The following is an 18,044-nucleotide window of genomic DNA, read 5'->3' on the forward strand; positions in this document are numbered from 1 at the left end:
TCTGTCTTGCAAGGCATCCTTTTAGTACAGAGGCTGTCCGGACTTTGGGATCAATAACCCAACCCTCCCACTTTACAGAAAAAGTGGCTCAGTGAATGACTTGCCCAAGATATCACCTAAGTGGTTGGTTCCCAAGTTGAGAATCCTGACTTTCAGGTCATCAGCTTTTCCATTTTTCCAGTGCTGCTCGAACAGTCACAAGCTCTGGCTTCTTACACCAACAGGCATTTAAAATGCCACAATTTCAACTTCTATACACTTTCCACTTCATACTCCACTTATTCGATTTGGCCTAATAAAATATCTGTACTCCCTCCCCCAAAGTCCCAAATAAAAGAAAGAACTCCAGACAGAAAACAACATAATTAAAATGTTAGACTCAAATAGAAATGGGAATGGATCAACCAAAAGACAATGCACAGAAGAAACTGAAATGGAAATGAATATATGAAAAATGTTCACTCTTATTAGTAATAAAATACAAGTTAAATAACTTTTGCTTAACAAGTCAATAAAGATAAAAAAATAAAATCCAGTATTATGAAGGACACACTCAGATGGGCACTCACAATCAGTGCAGATGACAATGTTAATTAGTCTAATTTCTATGAAAAGCAATTTGACAGCAGTGTTAGTGTTTTTAAATTTTTATTCCCTATTCCCTATTTATTCTGGAAATCTAACCTAAGAAAATAGTGAGTGATTTGTACAAAGATTTACGCATTAATTTGTTCTCAATTTTTTCACTTGTTAATAATGTTGTAAAAATCAAAATACTGGGATCCCTGGGTGGCGCAGTGGTTTGGCGCCTGCCTTTGGCCCAGGGCGGGATCCTGGAGACCCCGGATCGAATCCCACGTCGGGCTCCCGGTGCATGGAGCCTGCTTCTCCCTCTGCCTCTCTCTCTCTCTCTCTCTCTGTGACTATCATAAATAAATAAAAATTTAAAAAAAAATCAAAATACTGATGTATAGAGTTAAATTATGCAACACCAATACAATAGGATATTGAACATCCATTATAATTCTTTTCAAATAATTTTGATGTCATGGAAGCTTATAACATAATGTAAAGTGAAAAAGTAGATACAAAACTGTATCTACTGTGATAAGATGACCCAATAACCTGTGTGTATCAAAGGGGGAAAAAAAAGACTGAAAGGATATACACCAATCTGGAACAGAATATGGAATATTTTACCTTCTTTAGAATTTACTTTTCCTCAAGTTTTCTATAATAAGCATATATAATTCTTATCTTCTAAATGGATATGCATGTCTGTATATGTGAAAATAAAACAAGAATTATATATATATAATATGAAAGGTTTAAAAAATAATCTGCAAATCATTCAGATGGAGATATGTTAGTTGAAGCCATGCACATAGATCAGACTGCACAGGGAGACTGTATAGTAAGAACAGGATGCTGGACCATGGCAAACACCCACATTTAAGGGGCAAAAAAGACTGTGAGTTAGTGAAGGGCATGGGAAGAAGTGGTTAGATTAGAAGATGGACAACCAGGTAAAGTCATGTCAAGAAAGCCAAGTAAAAGTAAGAACAAAAAAAGTTGTCCACTTGGTCAAACGTTGCCAAAGGATTAGGAGGAGAGCAAGGGCAGAGACATTACAGAGAAATCACTGGGTACAATGCAAGGACAGACAGGTTTCTTCTAGTGCTGGAGGTGAAAGCCAAATCTGAAAAAATTACCTATTCAGTGAAAGTGACTATGAGGAAAAGAAGTCCTGGGCCATTTGATTAAATTTCAGTTTATGGGGGAAAAAAGATTGTGGAAATCTAAAACCAAGTAAAAGTATACCAGGATTACTAATCTATGGGTAATGAAAAATTGGCAAGAAAAATCATGTTTGAAGGGTTATGAAGTTTTCCATACTGTAAGCTCTGTTACAGGATACATAAGAGAAAAAATAGCTCCACGCTTGTCATCAGAAGTACAGCAGGTAAATCTTTTTTAAAAAGGGAGCAGGCACCTGGCTGGCTCAGTTTGTAGAGCATGCAACTTTTGATCTTGGGGTCATGAGTTTGAGCCTCATGATCGGTGGAGAAATTACATAAAAATAAAATCTTTTAAAAAAAAAAAAAGCACAAAAAGTTGCATCTTATTTCCCTTAAAGATGAAAGTTCTTAGTTTCAGTGTAGCATTATTAAGAAACTCTTTAAAAGAAAATAAAAAGAATGTAAAATATCATGGTGTCATGTTAACTTCTCATGACTGCACAAGTGAAATCTCTAGAAACATTTTCAAGTATAAAAAATCATTTGACATGCTAAATAATGGAGTGTTTATTGGGTCAAATCTTGTCCTTTTAATAAAAAGAGATCTTCATTTGCACAATAACTTGACTGCCTCTCAAGGACTTTGCATACAGCCATACAATAAACACATCCTACCAAGAGTACCATTTACCATAGAATCTCAATTCCCCAATCATTAAGTAAGAAACTACTCAATTTACAACCATTCATTTGTTACTAAAGAACCTTGAGAGTGTGTTAAGTAATTTAACATCACCTGGAGATTACTGTACACAATCCAAAATAAAGTACTTTAACTTCCTATCACAAAACACACAATGAAAGACCATAGCAACCTTAAGAAAAAAGTCTTTTTTTTAATGGAAATTCCCGACAAGTCACACATTTTCCTATCTGCTGAAAGAGTACAATTCCAATCTAAATAAAAGTCACCTATTTCTGAGAGTACGGAATTAGGAACACCTGAAAACTAGTTTCGTTGTCAACATAAACAGTGACAAATTTTCCCAATTTGTGGTTATGTGGCCTTTTATGGCAAAGATGTCTAAGATGTCTGATGACCTCCCATACTCTCAACATTCTTTTGTCTTTGGGTGTATAGGTCTTTGATGAACCTTTCTGGTACAGAAGCTCTAATTACAATTGATTGTTGAAAAATATCAGAGGAAAGCCACGAATTTGAAACTCTAAGAACAATCACTAAAACTGTACTTGAAAACATTTTAAGGAAACAACATAATCATTGTAGATACCCAAAATATATGCAAATACTGACTGGCTTTCCAAAAATTTCCAGTAGAGACCACTTTCCTAGAGTGTAAACAGAAAGAAAAGAAGGTCAAAGAAATGTGTTCATCAAGTACCATGGCTCAAATTACCAAATGAGACAACCACTATCTGTTTTATTAACTCAGAATCTCTATTTAAAAAACCAGGGGATCCCTGGGTGGCGCAGCGGTTTGGCGCCTGCCTTTGGCCCAGGGCCCAATCCTGGAGACCCAGGATCGAATCCCACGTTGGGCTCCCAGTGCATGGAGCCTGCTTCTCCCTCTGCCTGTGTCTCTGTCTCTGCCTCTCCCTCTCTCTCTCTCTCTCTCTCTGTGACTATCATAAATAAAAAATAAATAAATAAAATAAAATAAAAAACCAAAAACGCCTGGGTAGCTTAGCTGGTTGAGCATCCGACTCTTGGGTCTCAGCTCAGGTCTCGATCTCAGGGTCTTGAATTTGAGCCTGGCATTGTGCTCCACGATGGGCATGGAGCCTACTTATAAACAACAACAACAAAAAAAAACAAATGAGAAAAATGAAAAACATAATTACACAGAAGGGATTGTGTCATGTTCATCTTTTGTACACTAGATCACTGACACACAGTAGGCAATAAAAGCCTGCAGTTACATGAAGAGTGCTTAAGACTACCATAGACTTCAGATCATCAAAACTCTGCAAAGAATCTTCAAACATTTCTAACCCTTTCCTCCACTCATCTGCCCATCCTGTTGCCCCTTCAAAAGAAAGAGACATTTGGAAGGCACCTTAGCAAGAAAAAGTATCCTCTGTCATCAAGATGTGCTGTTAAAGAACTATTTTCACTTCTGAAACTTTCTCTTCTTAGAATTATTAGAAGGTTGAAAGTTGGCCCACCTTTAACCAGAGTCTGGAACAAAATCTGAATGTACCAAGTTAAATAAAGTTACACAATGAAGCAATTTTTCAAAATGGCACTGTTTCACTAATGTTTCCAATAAGCTATTCCCAGAAACTCTACAGTTCAGGGACTACATGGTGACAACACTTAGAGGCCTGATCCCAAACAGTGGAAAAACAGCTCCACCAACTATTTATTGAACGGATGCAGAATTAAGGATAGGTCCTTACCCCATCTTCAAAAGGCCATACCTTTGGCAAAACACCCCTCAAGAAATATAAGCAAGGGGCACTTGTGTGGTTCAGTGGTTGAGTGTCTGCCTTTGGCTCAGGTCATGATTCCGGGGTTCTGGGATTGAGTCCCACATTGGGCTCCCTGCAGGGAGCCTGCCTCTCCCTCTGTTTCTCTCATGAATAAATAAAATCTTTAAAAAGAAAAAGAAATAAGAGCGAGACAAACATGTGAAGAAAATAATTCACAAAAAAAAGAAAATAATTCACAATACTTAAAAGTTTTTATTATTGTTTATTCTGTTTTAAGGAAAAGTAGAAGAGGGACTTTTTTTTTTTTTAAGTAGGCTCCACACCCAGCGCAGAGCTCAATGTAGGACCAGAACCCAACCCTGAGATCAAGACCCCAGCCTAGATCAAGAGTCAGACGCTCAACCAACTGAGCCACAGGCACCCAAAGAGGGACATTTTTCTAAAACTGTATTATCTACCCACAGCACTCTGGTCTGATCTCTCATACAGCACTAATCTCAACAAACCTGTAAGTTGTATCTGCTGATTTTTGCCTAATCCATTTGATTTTAATTAAGCTTTTTTAGAGTAAAGGGATGTTTGGAACTTTGAATCCACAGTGGGACTGACGAAACAAGAGGCACTTGATAAATGTTTTGTCCAGAAAATGATATAAGTTCCTAACGTAATTATCTAATACCATGTTACATACTGTTCTGTCAATGCAAAAAAAAATTAATAAAAGGAAATACATGTGCATGCAAATCTTGTGGGTTTTTTTTTTTTCCTGCTAATTCTATAGCTTTTTGAATATCTACCTAAGACACCGTCATCCTTCATTCAGGCTATAACTCCACAGAAACTTAGAATATGTTTGGCAGGGTCATCTTCTTTTTGCATTTACATCAGATCTCAGAAGAAAGTTATTTCACGGTTCCTAAAATGTTTGTCATTTGTGAATAGCAGTAGTAACCGTGAGGATAAAAAAGTATTCCGTTCAACCACTTAAATCAACAGTGGTGAAATAAAGAACACTTAATGCAAAAGACCTCTCCCCTAAAGGGGTATTGTCTTAAGGCTGATAACTCCCTGAGTACCTTCAACTAACTCAACAGGCCAAGTCAGTAGAACCATCTGGATTAGGCAAGACTTTTGAAAGCTAGAATGAGGTGAAAGACAATAGTAGTTCAAATATCCCTTACCGGGATCGGCTAAACTCGTTGTTGTAAGCGCACCAGTAAGGAGGCAAGGAAAGACGCCAGATGGTTGGCTCCTAGCACCTACAACTTCAAGCTCAGTAGGTGCAGCCCCGGGTGTACAATTACCTTATATTAACACCTACGTATGTCGGTGACAGGTGCCAGCGATATATACACGATAGCGATTGCAGGATGACACTGGGCTGCAAGGACTGCTATAGTCTCAGCATACCTCAAAGGGGTGTCAGTGTCTTAGAGTTCGGTTGGCAGAATGGAAGGGGTGGGGGGAAATCGAAGAGGGAGGGGACAGCTTGGAAAGGAGCAGCTGAGTATCAGAATGTTTCCCTAGGAGACTATTTTGAATTCTGAAGAACTGCCGCCTTCCTCCACTTCACCAAAAATGTAGTATCTAGCTAGAAAAGAGAGTTCCCGATGGAAGAGCTGGTCCTATGAGCTCCCGCCCTCTGGCAGCAAAGGTTCGGCCCCAAGATAATTACTCCCAAGACCAGCGCAGCAGCCAGAAGTGAGGAAAGAGCAGAGGAACCAGGATCAGCGGTTCCTCTACTCTCTCTCTCTATCTCTCTCGGAGGAGGGGGGAGGGGTGCACGCTCCCTGGGCTGCCCCCGCCCCAGAAGGCGCGGGAGAAAGAGACCGTGGAGGGCAGCCGGGGTCTCGCGCATTCTCCGGCCGCGGAGGATGTGGAGAGAGAGGAAGCGCTTACCTGGCTAAAATCGGTCTTTCCTCTTTGCTGCCGGCAGCCCCGCCGCGGGTCCCGGGCGCTCTGCCTCGCGCACCTGTCGCGGCGACCCAGCTGCAACACCTACAGCGCCTGCGGCCCCGCCCCGCCCCGGCGCCGAGCCCCGCCCCGCCCCAGCCGGGCCCCGCCCCCCGCCGCGGGGGCGCGCACGCACGCCGGCCTCCCGTGCGGCCTCAGGGCGTGCGTGCGCGCCGCCGGCTGCGTGCCCTGCGTCCTCGGCTGGCTCGGGCCGCTCGGCCGCGCGCGGCGTTGGCGTCGTGGGGGGCGTGGCTGCTCTTCCGACGGGGCCGCGTCGCGTTCTCCGGGCGACCCTGTGGGACATCCAGGCTCCTGTGGGAAAGCCTCGAGCGTGGCGCGGCTCTGCTCTGGCCTTAACTCTGGCGCGCAGTTTCCGCGGTGTGACTCGGGAGCGACTGGGAGGTTTGGCCTGGGCTCAGTGTAGGTCGGTCCCCGCCCAGACTCCTGGTGCTTTCGGGGTAAGTTCTGTGCAGAGAGGGTGTTTGTGAGGAGGCGGTGTCGGCGTCGCGGCCGGAGCCGCGGGTGACGTTCGTCAGGTCGCTTCCCCGCCCTAGGGCCACGCTTCCTCGTGAAAGTGAGGCGGTCGGACGGCAGATCCGGTGCCCCAAGGGCTCTAACCGTTATCGTTCCCACACTCGGTGTTGGAGCTGTGTCCCAGACCGAGTACGCCCAGAGGGCCTACCGGTCGGCCGTTCGGCCCCAGACTCTTGCCCCGCTGGTAGTGGCCTCCCTTTCCCTGGACCGCAAGTGTAGTGAGGTTTCAGATCACAAGTTTTCTTTCTTTTTTTTTTTTTTTTTAGATCACAAGTTTTCTTCCCTTTCCCTCGCCCTCCCTTCCCCTCCCTTCCCCTTTCCCTCCTCTTCCCTTCCTTCTTTCCCCCCCTTGTTCTCTTCCTCCCCCCTTCGCTCCTTTCCCTTCCTCCCTTCTCCTTCCTTCCTTCCTTCCTTCCTTCCTTCCTTCCTTCCTTCCCCTTCCCCTTTCCCTTTCCCTTCCCTTCCCTTCTTCCCTATCCCTCCTTTCCCTTCTCCTCCCCTCCTTCCCTTTCTCCCCTCCCCTCCCCTTCTTTTCTCTTTTCTTTTCTTTCTTTTCCAAAGAGACACCGAGAGAGGTAGAGACACAGACTGAGGGAGGAGAAGCAGGCTCCATGCACTGGGAGCCCGATGCAGGACTCAATGCGGAACGGCAAGATCACGCCCTGAGCAGAAAGCAGATGCTCAACCGCTGAGCCACCCAGGTGTCCCTAGATCATAAGTTTCCTGAAGGTTTTTTGGAATTCGTGTAGCTTGATAAGTACTCCAAGGGGCTTGTGGTACTAATGTCTGTATTTACAGTTCCTAAAGCAGTTAAAGGAAAAATGTTTAATAGAAATTTCCAACAGCTGATGATGGATAGACCAATCCGTTCCCTTCTTCCTCCAAATACCCAGCATCAAGACTAGCAACACTGGCAGGCAGCGTGGGAATGTAAGAGCGGATCAGCATAAGATGGTACTCCAGAAAATGCATTTCCCTTGCAGGTTTAGTTCCTTCAATGTATGTCACAGACACACAACCAATTTTTAAACAAGTCAACCAATAAGGGCTCTTACTCTCCACTGAGAAGGCTATGAAGCCTCACCTGAGTCAGAGTTTTAGCCCTACATTTGAATCTTGACAAAGCCACTTACCTAACTAGGCAATTACCTCCAAAAAGTCTCCCTTAGTCCCTTTTGAAAATAGAGCTAGTAGTCTACCACAGCTGACTTTTACCAGTTTGCAAGACTGATTGCTAAATTTGGGGGGATTTTATGAGCCAGTTGTTAAGCATAACCACTGTTAAAAGTCAAATTATAAATTTACAATGAAATATGTTAAAATCAGGTAATACTCAAAACTCATTGTTTTTTTTTTTTAAACTTAGTTTTGGTGAGAACTCTGTCTCCATCCCTACATGATGGGACTGTTCCCATGATGCATCTCTTCCCGCCTCTCATCAGAGAGGCCATTTTTGTACTTTGAAATTGGCCGTGGGGCACCTGGGTGGCTCAGCTGTTGAGCGCCTGCCTTCAGCCTAGGGCGTCATCCTGGAGTCCCGGGATGGGGATCGAGTCCCACATTGGGCTTCCTGCATGGAGCCTGCTTCTCCCTCTGCCTTGTCTCTGCCTCTCTCCCTTATGAATAAATAAATAAAATTTTTTAAAAAATTGGCCGCAATAGGAATATTTACACCATGGAAGTTGGCAAATGTTTTAAATAAGGGTTTGGTCTATTGTTTTGTTGATTTTCCAGGCCCAAGTATCTGCAACTTTTTCTGCAAACAGTAAGTTTTTCAGGCTTTCTACTACAGATGGTCTTTGTCACAGTTGCTCAACTTTTACATGGAAAGTGGGTGTGGCCAGTTCCAGTAAAGCTTTATTTACAAAACAGTCAGTAGGCTGGTAGAGAAAACGTTGATAATGCAGAATTAAACTTAACAGTGTATCACATTTCTGCCTTGATATTGTGAACCACACAGAGAATGAAGAAATACTCTTTCAGTATTCAAAAACTATTATCCAATTCAGCAAAGGAGTTGCTAATGTCATTGACAAATGAATGAAGTTCCAACATACTTTTTCACTATTTTACTTTGGTATCACTGGTTAAGTTAAATAAAAATATCAACCAACATCTGTGTCTAAACAACACTTCTTTGACAGTGATGTGAGCATCTTTTTAGTAAATTAAATTGTAATCAAGCATTTGATCATAGTCCAATTCATGGCCTGGTTTTGTGAAATATTGTTGGAAAAAGAATGAATCAAAACGGATGGATTTTCAAGAAATAGGTCACACAAAATATAGATGTAAGCCAAAAAGCAAAGTAAGTATTTTAGTTTTAAAATCCTGCCAAAGACTCCATCAAAAAAAAAAAAAAAAAAAAAACTATGAGAACTAATAATGAATTCGGTAAAGTTGTAGGATACAAAGTCAATACACAAAAGTCTGTTCTCAACACTAATAACAAACTATCAGAGAAATAAAAGAATCCCATTTATAATTTCATCAAAATGAATAAAATACCTGTGGTTAACTTTAACCACAGAGGTGAAAGACTTGTATTTTGGAAACTATAAAACAATGAAAGAAATTCAAGAGAACACAAATGGAAAGATATTTGATGCTTGTGGATTGGACGAATCAATATTATTAAAATGTTCATGCTACCCAAAGCAATCTATGGTTTCAATGCAATCTCTATCAAAATTTCAATGGCATTTCTCAAAGAAATAGGACAAATAATCCTAAAATGTATATGGAACTCCGAAAAACCCTGAATAGCCAAAGCAATCTTGAGAAAGAAGAACAAAGCTGGAAGTATCATGCACCTTTAAACTATATCACACTTACTATATTTAAAATAGTATAGTATTGGTATAAAAACAGGCACATAGATCAATTGAACAGAATAGAGAATCCAGGAATAAACCCAAACATATATGGTCAATAAATTTACAACAAAGGAGTCAAAAATATATAATGAGCCAACAACGACAGTCTCTTCATAAATGGTGTTGGGAAAATTGGACAGCCACATGTAAAAGAATGAAACTCAACCTCTATTTTACACCATACACAAAATTCACTCAAAATGGATTAAAGACTTGAACGTAAGAACCAAAACCATAAAAGTCCTAGAAGAAAATAGTAAGCTTCCTGACAGATCTTGGCAATGTATTTTATTTTATTTTATTTTATTTATTTTATTTTTTATTTTATTTTATTTTATTTTATTATTTTATTTTATTTTATTTTATTTTATTTTATTTTATTTTATTTTATTTTAGTGAGAGTATGCCTAAGAGCACAAGAGTGGGGAGGGGTAAGAGGGAGAGAGGAGAGGGGTGGGGGAGGGGCTGAAGGGAATGGGGCAGAGGGAGAGGGAGAAGTGGGGTCCTGGGATATGACCTGAGCTAGAGGTAGATGCTTAACTGACTGAGCCACCAAGGCACCCCTTGGCAGTATTTTTTTGCATATGATATAGAAGCAAAAGCAAAAATAGATAAGTGGGACTACATCATACTAAAAAACTTCTTCAGGGGCACATGGGGGGCTCAGTGGTTGAGCATCTGCCTTGGGCTCAGGTTGTGATCCTGGAGTCCTGAAATCAAGTCCCGCATCAGGCTGCCTGCATGGAGCCTATTTTTCCCTCTGCCTGTGTCTCTGCCTCTCTCTCTCTCTGTTTCTCATGAATAAATAAATAAAATCTTTAAAAATAAATAAAAAGCTTCTTCAAAACATAGGAAACCATCGGTGAAATGAAAAGGCAGGGGCCTCTGGGTGGCTCAATCAGTTAAGAATCTGCCTTCAGCTCAGGTCATGACCCCAGGACCCCATGATCCCATGGAGCCCTGCATCAGGCTCCTTGGTCAGTGGGTAGTCTGCTTCTGCCTCTGCTCCTCACCCCACTCATGTTCTCTCAGTCTCTCTTGCTCTCTCTCTCTCTCTCTCTCTCAAAATCTTTAAAAAAAATGAAAAGGCAACCTACTGAATGGGAGAAAATATTTGCAAATTAAGTATTTGATAAGAGCTAATATCCAAAATATATAAAGAACTCATACAATAAAATAGCAAATAAGCAAACAGTCCAACATAAAACCGGCAGATTGGGGCACCTGAATGGCTCAGTCGGTTAAACATCTCTCTCTCTCTCTCTGTCTCTCATGAATACATAAATAAAATCTTTAAATATATATATATATATATATATATATATATATATATATATATATATAAAATTCCTAAATATCTTCATATAACTTCCTTTTTTTAAAGGTTTTATTTATGTGTGGGACTGGTATCACACCCTGAGCTGAAGGCAGACGCTCAACCGCTGAGCCACCCAGGTGTCCCATTTAGGAATGTTACAGAAGAGAATTCCAAATATGTGCTAAAATTGATTAAACATTTACACTTCTGAAGAAAAACACCTGGTGAATTATCTGCAGTACACAATTGAACCGGGTTTTGTACTACTAATATTTGTGGCTTTAAAAGAATTGGTGTCAGCCACAAAGGCGTGTATTTCTGATACATTGTCTACTTTAAATGATTGCAGCTTTGATAATGAATGTTTGAAAGGGAACTTAATTGCATTTTGTTCTAATGGTATTTGTACAATAGTGGGAAGGAAGTCTGGAGTCAAGCTACAAATTTGTTAGAAAATTTTCCTGAAGTCATCATTTGGCACTAAGTCATCAGTTACAATTCAGTATCTGAAATACAAGTCAATCATTTTTAAATATTCTGGATAAAATTTAGTCTTTTTATCACCAATCCAATACAATTAAAATTGAGTTAAAAACTGTAAAGAACCTAAAATTATTAAAACTGGTCAAATACTGAGGTTGAGATGGGTAGTATGTAGTTTACAAACTGTCACTGCTGTATATCAGGCATATCATTCATTATATGTGCATTTTTCTCATTCTTTTTATCCTGGCTTAGCAAAGAGATTAGCTAGCATTAATCTAATTTTACTTCTAATTTCTCAACATTGGCACTAATTCGTTCTTTTTTCTTGAGCTTTTTTCGTGTTTTATTTTGAAAATGTAACATTCCAGGATACCTGAGTGGCTCAGTCAGTTAAGTGTCTGACTCTTGGTTTCAGCTCAGGTCATAATGTCATGGGTTGTGGGCTTGTTGGACTCTACACTCTGTGGGGTGTCTGCTTGAAGTTTCTCTCCCTCTGCTCCCCTACCCCCAGTCTTTTACTCTCTCTCACTCTGTCTCTCTAAAATAAATAAGTAAATCTTAAAAAAGAAGTAACATATCCATTAGCATGTGTCTTTGAGAAGTAAGTAGGATAGTTGAGAAATACCTTAGCCTCAGAGAAATGTGCCCATTCTGACATTTACATTCTTGAGCCTCTGTCACATCTCAGGACAAGGTTTAATCATCTTAGCTTGAACTACTTTGTCCAGTAGGTAACACAGCACTATGAAAGGAAGTTCTTAACTTAGAAAATGGTAAAAAGAATGGATATTCTTAGAAAGTTATTGATTTTAAGTGTTTTCCCTGGGGCGCCTGGGTGGCTCAGTTGGTTACGTATCTTACTCTTTTTTATTTTATTTATTCGAGAGAGAGTGGATGCACGATTGGGTGTGGGGTAGAGGGGAGGTTGTTGGTGGGGGGGGGGTAGAGCAGAGGGAGAGAGAGGAGATTCCCTGTTGATCAGGAAGCCTGATGCAGGATGCAGGGCTCAATCCTAGGACCCTGAGTTCATGACCTGAGCAGAAGGTGGACGATTAACCACCCAGGCACCCAAGTGTCCTACTCTTGATTTCAGCTCAGGTCATAATCTCAGAGATGTGAGATTGAGAAACCACAGTCGGCTCTGTGCTTTAGCAGGGAATCTACTTGAGCTTCTTTCCCTTTGCCTTTTCCCCAGCTCATGCTCTCTCTCTCTAAAGTAAATAAATCTTTAAAATGCTTCCCCTTCTCCACTTATGTTAAAGCCCTTATAAGATTTTTTTTAAGAGCAGTTTTTTGGGGGATCCCTGGGTGGTTCAGTGATTTAGCGCCTGCCTTCTGCCCAGGGCATGATCCTGTGGTCCCAGAATTGAGTCCCCCTCATCGGGCTCCCTGCATGGAGCCTGCTTCTCTCTCTGCCTGTGTCTCTGCCTCTCTCTCTCTCTCTGTCTCTCATGAATAAATAAATAAACTGGGACTCCAAGATCACACCCTGGGTGGAAGGCAGGCGCTAAACCGCTGAGCCACCCAGGGATCCCCTAAATAAAATCTTAAAAAAAAAAAACAATAGTTTTTGGTTCACAGCAAAATTAAAAGGACAGTACAGAAATTTCTCATATACTCCTTGTCCTCTTACAGGCACAGCCTGTCCTATTAACATCCCCCATCAGAATGGTACATTAAAATTTTTTTTTTTTTTTTTTTTTTTTTTTTTTTTATGATAGTCACAGATAGACACAGACACAGGCTGAGGGAGAAGCAGGCTCCATGCACTGGGAGCCCGACGTGGGATTCGATCCCGGGTCTCCAGGATCCCGCCCTGGGCCAAAGGCAGGCGCCAAACCGCTGCGCCACCCAGGGATCCCTAAAAAATTTTTTTAATGAGTATGGTTGACAAATAATGTTACATTACTATCAGGTGAATAGATTGCTATGTTTTTTTCATTTTTTACCAAGGATGAACTTACATTGACATGTCATAATCATCCAAAGTCTATAGTTTACATTAGGGTTCACTTTTGGCGTTATTTTTACTTTAGACAAATGTACAGTGGCATATATTCATCACTATAGCATCATTCAGAGGATTTTTAACACTGATAATACTCTGATTTTCACTACTAAAAATCCTGTGCTCCACCTATTCATCCCTCCTTCTAATTCAACCTTGGCAGTCACTAATGTTTTTAATATTTTTATTTGAGATTTATTTATTTATTTGAGAGACAGAGAGAGGTGGTGGGGAGGGAGAAAGAGAATTTTGAGCTGACTCCCCACTGAACACAGCCTGATGTGGGGCTCAATCCCATGACCCTGAGATCATGACCTGAGCTGAAATTGCAGTAGTTGCTTAACCAACTGAGCCACCCAGGTGCCCCCAACCACTAATCTTTTTCTGTGTCCATAGTTTTGCCTTTTTCTAAGAGTATCACATAGTTGGGATCATATAATATGTAGCCTTTTCAGATTGGCATGTACTCAGTTAATAGGCATTTAAATTTCCTTTGTGTCTTTTCATAGGTTCCACGTTTTATAAGAAACTACCAAACTATTTTTTTAAATGGCTGTACCAGTTTTCATTCCCACCAGCAAAGAATGAGAGTTCCTATTTCTCCACATCCTCACCAGCATTTGGTGTTTTCATTGTCCCAGATTTGGCCATTCTAATAAGGGTATAGGGTATAGTGGTATTTCATTGTTTTAATTTGCATTTACCCCCTGACATAAGGTGGAACATCTTTTCATATGCTTATTCAGCATCTGTATATCTTCAGTGAGGTACCTGCTTTGGCCCATTTGGTAATTAGGTTGTTTTCTTATTGTGGAGTTTTAAGAGTTCTTTTTATATTTTGGATAATACTCCTTTATTGGTTGTCTTTGGCAAATACCTTCTCCCAGTGTGTAGTTTATCTTCTCATTTTCTTGACATTTTTATTCACATAGCAGAAGTTTTTAATTTTGTTGAAGTCCAGATTATACATATTTCTTTCATGGATTTGCTTTTGTTATTGTGTCTAAAGCATCATTGCCATACCTAAGGTCTAGGTTTTCTCCTATGCTATCTTTTTGGAGTTTTATAGTTTTACATTTTACACTTAGGTTTATGATCCATTTTCAGTTAATTTTTGTGAAGTGTATAATGTCTGTGTCTAGATTCATTATTTTCATTGTAAATGTCCATTGTTCCAGCAACATTGATTGAAAAGACTGTCTCTGCTCTTTTGTAGTATTTGTTCTCTTTTGTCAAAGTTCAGTGAACTATATTTATATGAGTCTATTTCTGGACTCTCTATTCAGTTCCATTGGTCAATCTGTGTTTTTCATCAATATAACACTATCTTGATTACTGTAGCTTTGTAGTAGGTCCTGAAGTTAGTGTCAATTCACCAAATTTATTCATCTCTTTCAATATTATTGTAGGCTATCCTAGGTCTTTTGCTTCTCCATTTAAACTTTATTTATTTATTTTAAAGATTTTATTTATTTATTCATGAGAATACACAGAGAGGAGAGAGAGAAGGGCAGAGACACAGGCTGAGGGAGAAGCAGGCTCCATGCAGGGAGCCGGACATGGGACTCGATCCAGGGTCTCCAGGATCACACCCTGAGCTGCAGGCGGCACTAAACCACTGAGCCACCGGGGCTGCCCTCCATTTAAACTTTAGAATCAGTTTGTACTCACAACATAACTTGCTAGGGTTTTTATTGGAATTGCATTGAATCTATAGATTTATTTGGAAAGAACTGACATCTTGACAATAGTGACTGTTCTTATCTGTGAACATACAGATAAGAAGTTCTTATAAGAAGATAAATTCTTAAAAGGACATGCAGTTCTTTGATTTTGATTATAAGAGTTTTGTGGTTTTCCTCATATAGATCTTATAATGCTTTATTCTTTATCATGGGGGACTATCCATATTCATATGTGTGACTGTAGTTCATATTTTGAAGTATTCTGTTGACACGTATGCCACTGCTGATGGATTTTTAGATTATTTCCATTTTTCACTATTATAAACAATGTTAGACATTCTTTTTTTTTTAAGATTTTATTTATTTATTCATGATAGGCTTAGAGAGAGAGAGAGGCAGAGACACAGGCAGAGGGAGAAACAGGCTCCATGCCAGGATCCCGACGCAGGACTCGATCCCAGGACTCCAGGACAGTGCCCTGGGCCAAAGGCAGATGCTACACCACCTAGCCACCCAGGGATCCCCTAGAAAGACATTCTTATATTTGTATGCTGGAGTTTCTATGTACATACCTCCAGATTATCCTTTGTCTTTTTTAAGATTTTACTTATTAGAGAGAGCACAGAAGCATGAGGGAGGGGTAGAGGGAGAAGCAGACTCCCCACTGAGCAGGGAGCCCAACTTGGGGCTAGATCTCAGGACCCTGGGATTGTGACTTGAACTGAAAGCAGACAATTAACCAACTGAGTCACCCAGGTGCCCCTGTTTACCCTTTCATCTACAGTAAGATTTTATTTCTCTACATCTTTGTCAAAAGTTGGTATTATCAGACTTAAATCTTCATAAGTTTGATAGGTATAGGATGATAATATCATTAGTTTGCATTAGTTTAATTGAAAATAAGAATAAATATCCTTTTTTGATGTTTATTGGCCACTTGGATTTCTTTGTTTAAATTACTTATTCAAATTCTTTGTTCATTTGCTGTGGTTATTTTTCTATAGTCCCTCCTACTATTTGTTCATTGGTATACATTTTTTAAAAAATTTATGATAGTCACAGAGAGAGAGAGAGAGAGAGGCAGAGACATAGGCAGAGGGAGAAGCAGGCTCCATGCACCGGGAGCCCGACCTGGGATTCGATCCTGGGTCTCCAGGATTGCGCCCTGGGCCAAAGGCAGGCGCCAAACCGCTGCGCCACCCAGGGATCCCTGGTATACATATTTTATGCTGCATAAATACAGTTTTTCATCATCTTTTCCTTAACTTCATTCATACTTCTAAGTAAAAGTTATTATTTTGTTATTAAATTAATATATGCCAGGTACAGTGCCAAGTACTGGGCTATTCATGGAGAACAAGACAGTGATTCAGTGGGACAAATAATTAAGTTAGAATGCTTTAGATAAATGCTATGATGGAGGAACATACAGGAGTCTATGGTAGCTCTTAGAAGGAGTATTTAACTCAGACCTTGGAAATCAGAAATCTTCTAGAGGAATTGGTGTCTAAACTGTATAGTAAGTAGGAATTAGCAAGGCAGAAGGGTGTATGTGTGTGGTTGGTTTGCTGGAAGAGATAGGTGGGGTAGAATCAATAGGGGAAAAAAATACATGGTAGAGCTATGCTTACTTTAAAAATGGTGGCGGGGATTCAGAAAAGTTTAAGCCTGGGGTATGAGAGGTGGTAGTCTCCGATGAGGCTGAAAATGTTAGCAGGGACCAGATTTTACAAGACATTGGAGGGCATGTTAAAGAGTTTTGAACTCTACTGTAGGACAACTGGGGAGCCATTAAATATTGTACCTTAAAGTATGGATTACCTACATCAGAATCACCTAAAAATCTTGTTAAAAATGCCCATTCCTATATTCTACCCCAGACTTACTGAATCAAAATCACTGGGGTAAAGTCTCTAAATCTATATCTTTTAATAATACTACCATGTAATTTTGTACAATAAAGTATTTGAGTTTACAGGATGATGTGAACAGATGTATATTCTAGAGGGATAATTTTGGTTGCAATATGAATAGTTTGGAAGGTGGTAAAACTGGAGTCTTGGGAACCCATTAGTTGCTGTTGGAATAACTGGATAAGAGAAGTTGATGGCCTGAACTAGAGTATGATTGGGATTGGAGAGAAGTAGATTAACTAGAGAGGTGAATGTCAAATTATTTGGAAGGTGAATTCTCAAGACTTGATGGTTTGTTTAGATATGGAGGAAATTTGTGCAACTGGATGAATGCTGATGCTATTTCCTAATCTGGAGAATGAAGGAAAACTAGCAATTTCTGGGGGTAGGTATGGGAGTAAGAGGGAGAGACACTAGGTTCAACTGTGGGTCTATTAATTTAAGAGGGACTTAAAAGTAGATATATGGGCAACCCGGGTGACTCAGTGGTTTAGCACCGCCTTCAGCCCAGAGTCTGATCCTGGAGACCCAGGATTGAGTCCCATATCGGGCTCCCTGCATGGAACCTGCTTCTCCCTCTGCCTGTGTCTCTGCCTCTCTCTTTTTCTCTGTGTGTGTGTCTCTCATGAATAAGTAAATAAAATCTTAAAAAAAAAAAAAAGATATCCAGTAGGCAGATGGAGGATAGTTCTGCAGTCACTAAAACAAACATTTGGGGTGGTGTCTGGGTAGCTCAGTTGGTTAAGTGTCTAACTCTTGATTTTGGCTCAGGTCATGATCTCAGAGTCATGTGACTGAGCCTCATATCAGGATCTACACTCAGTGGGGAGTCTGCTTGAGATTGTCTATCCCTCTCCTTCTCCTTCTGTCCCTCCCCGTCATGCATTCATGTGCACGTGTGCTCTCAAATAAATAAGTAAATCTTAAAAAAAAAAATATCTGGGTTTAAGATCTAGCTATAGCAGAGGCAGATTTGCTGTGAAGCTGATAAAGTTAACCTTCAGGCCTCTCTTGTGAATGTTCTTTCCAAGGCCCTGAGACAGGCCCTAACAATTCTTTTTTTTTTTTTTTTTTTTAA

At 40.3% G+C, this 18,044-nt stretch overlaps 1 protein-coding gene across 4 annotated transcripts in view; it reads right to left on the reverse strand.

Annotated features, from left to right (window-relative positions):
• Window positions 1-6,220, reverse strand: part of LIMA1 (LIM domain and actin binding 1) — an 88,439-nt gene extending 82,219 nt beyond the window's left edge. For all 4 annotated transcript variants that reach the window (XM_038577636.1, XM_038577635.1, XM_038577634.1 and 1 more), the window contains exon 1: window positions 6,093-6,220. The gene's annotated coding sequence lies outside the window, so the exon portion shown is untranslated. The remainder of the gene's footprint in view (window positions 1-6,092) is intronic.
• Window positions 6,221-18,044: the final 11,824 nt, after the last annotated feature.

Source organism: Canis lupus, chromosome 27 (genome assembly GCF_011100685.1).
Source record: "Canis lupus familiaris isolate Mischka breed German Shepherd chromosome 27, alternate assembly UU_Cfam_GSD_1.0, whole genome shotgun sequence".
In the NCBI taxonomy this organism is placed as follows: Eukaryota; Metazoa; Chordata; class Mammalia; order Carnivora; family Canidae; genus Canis; species Canis lupus.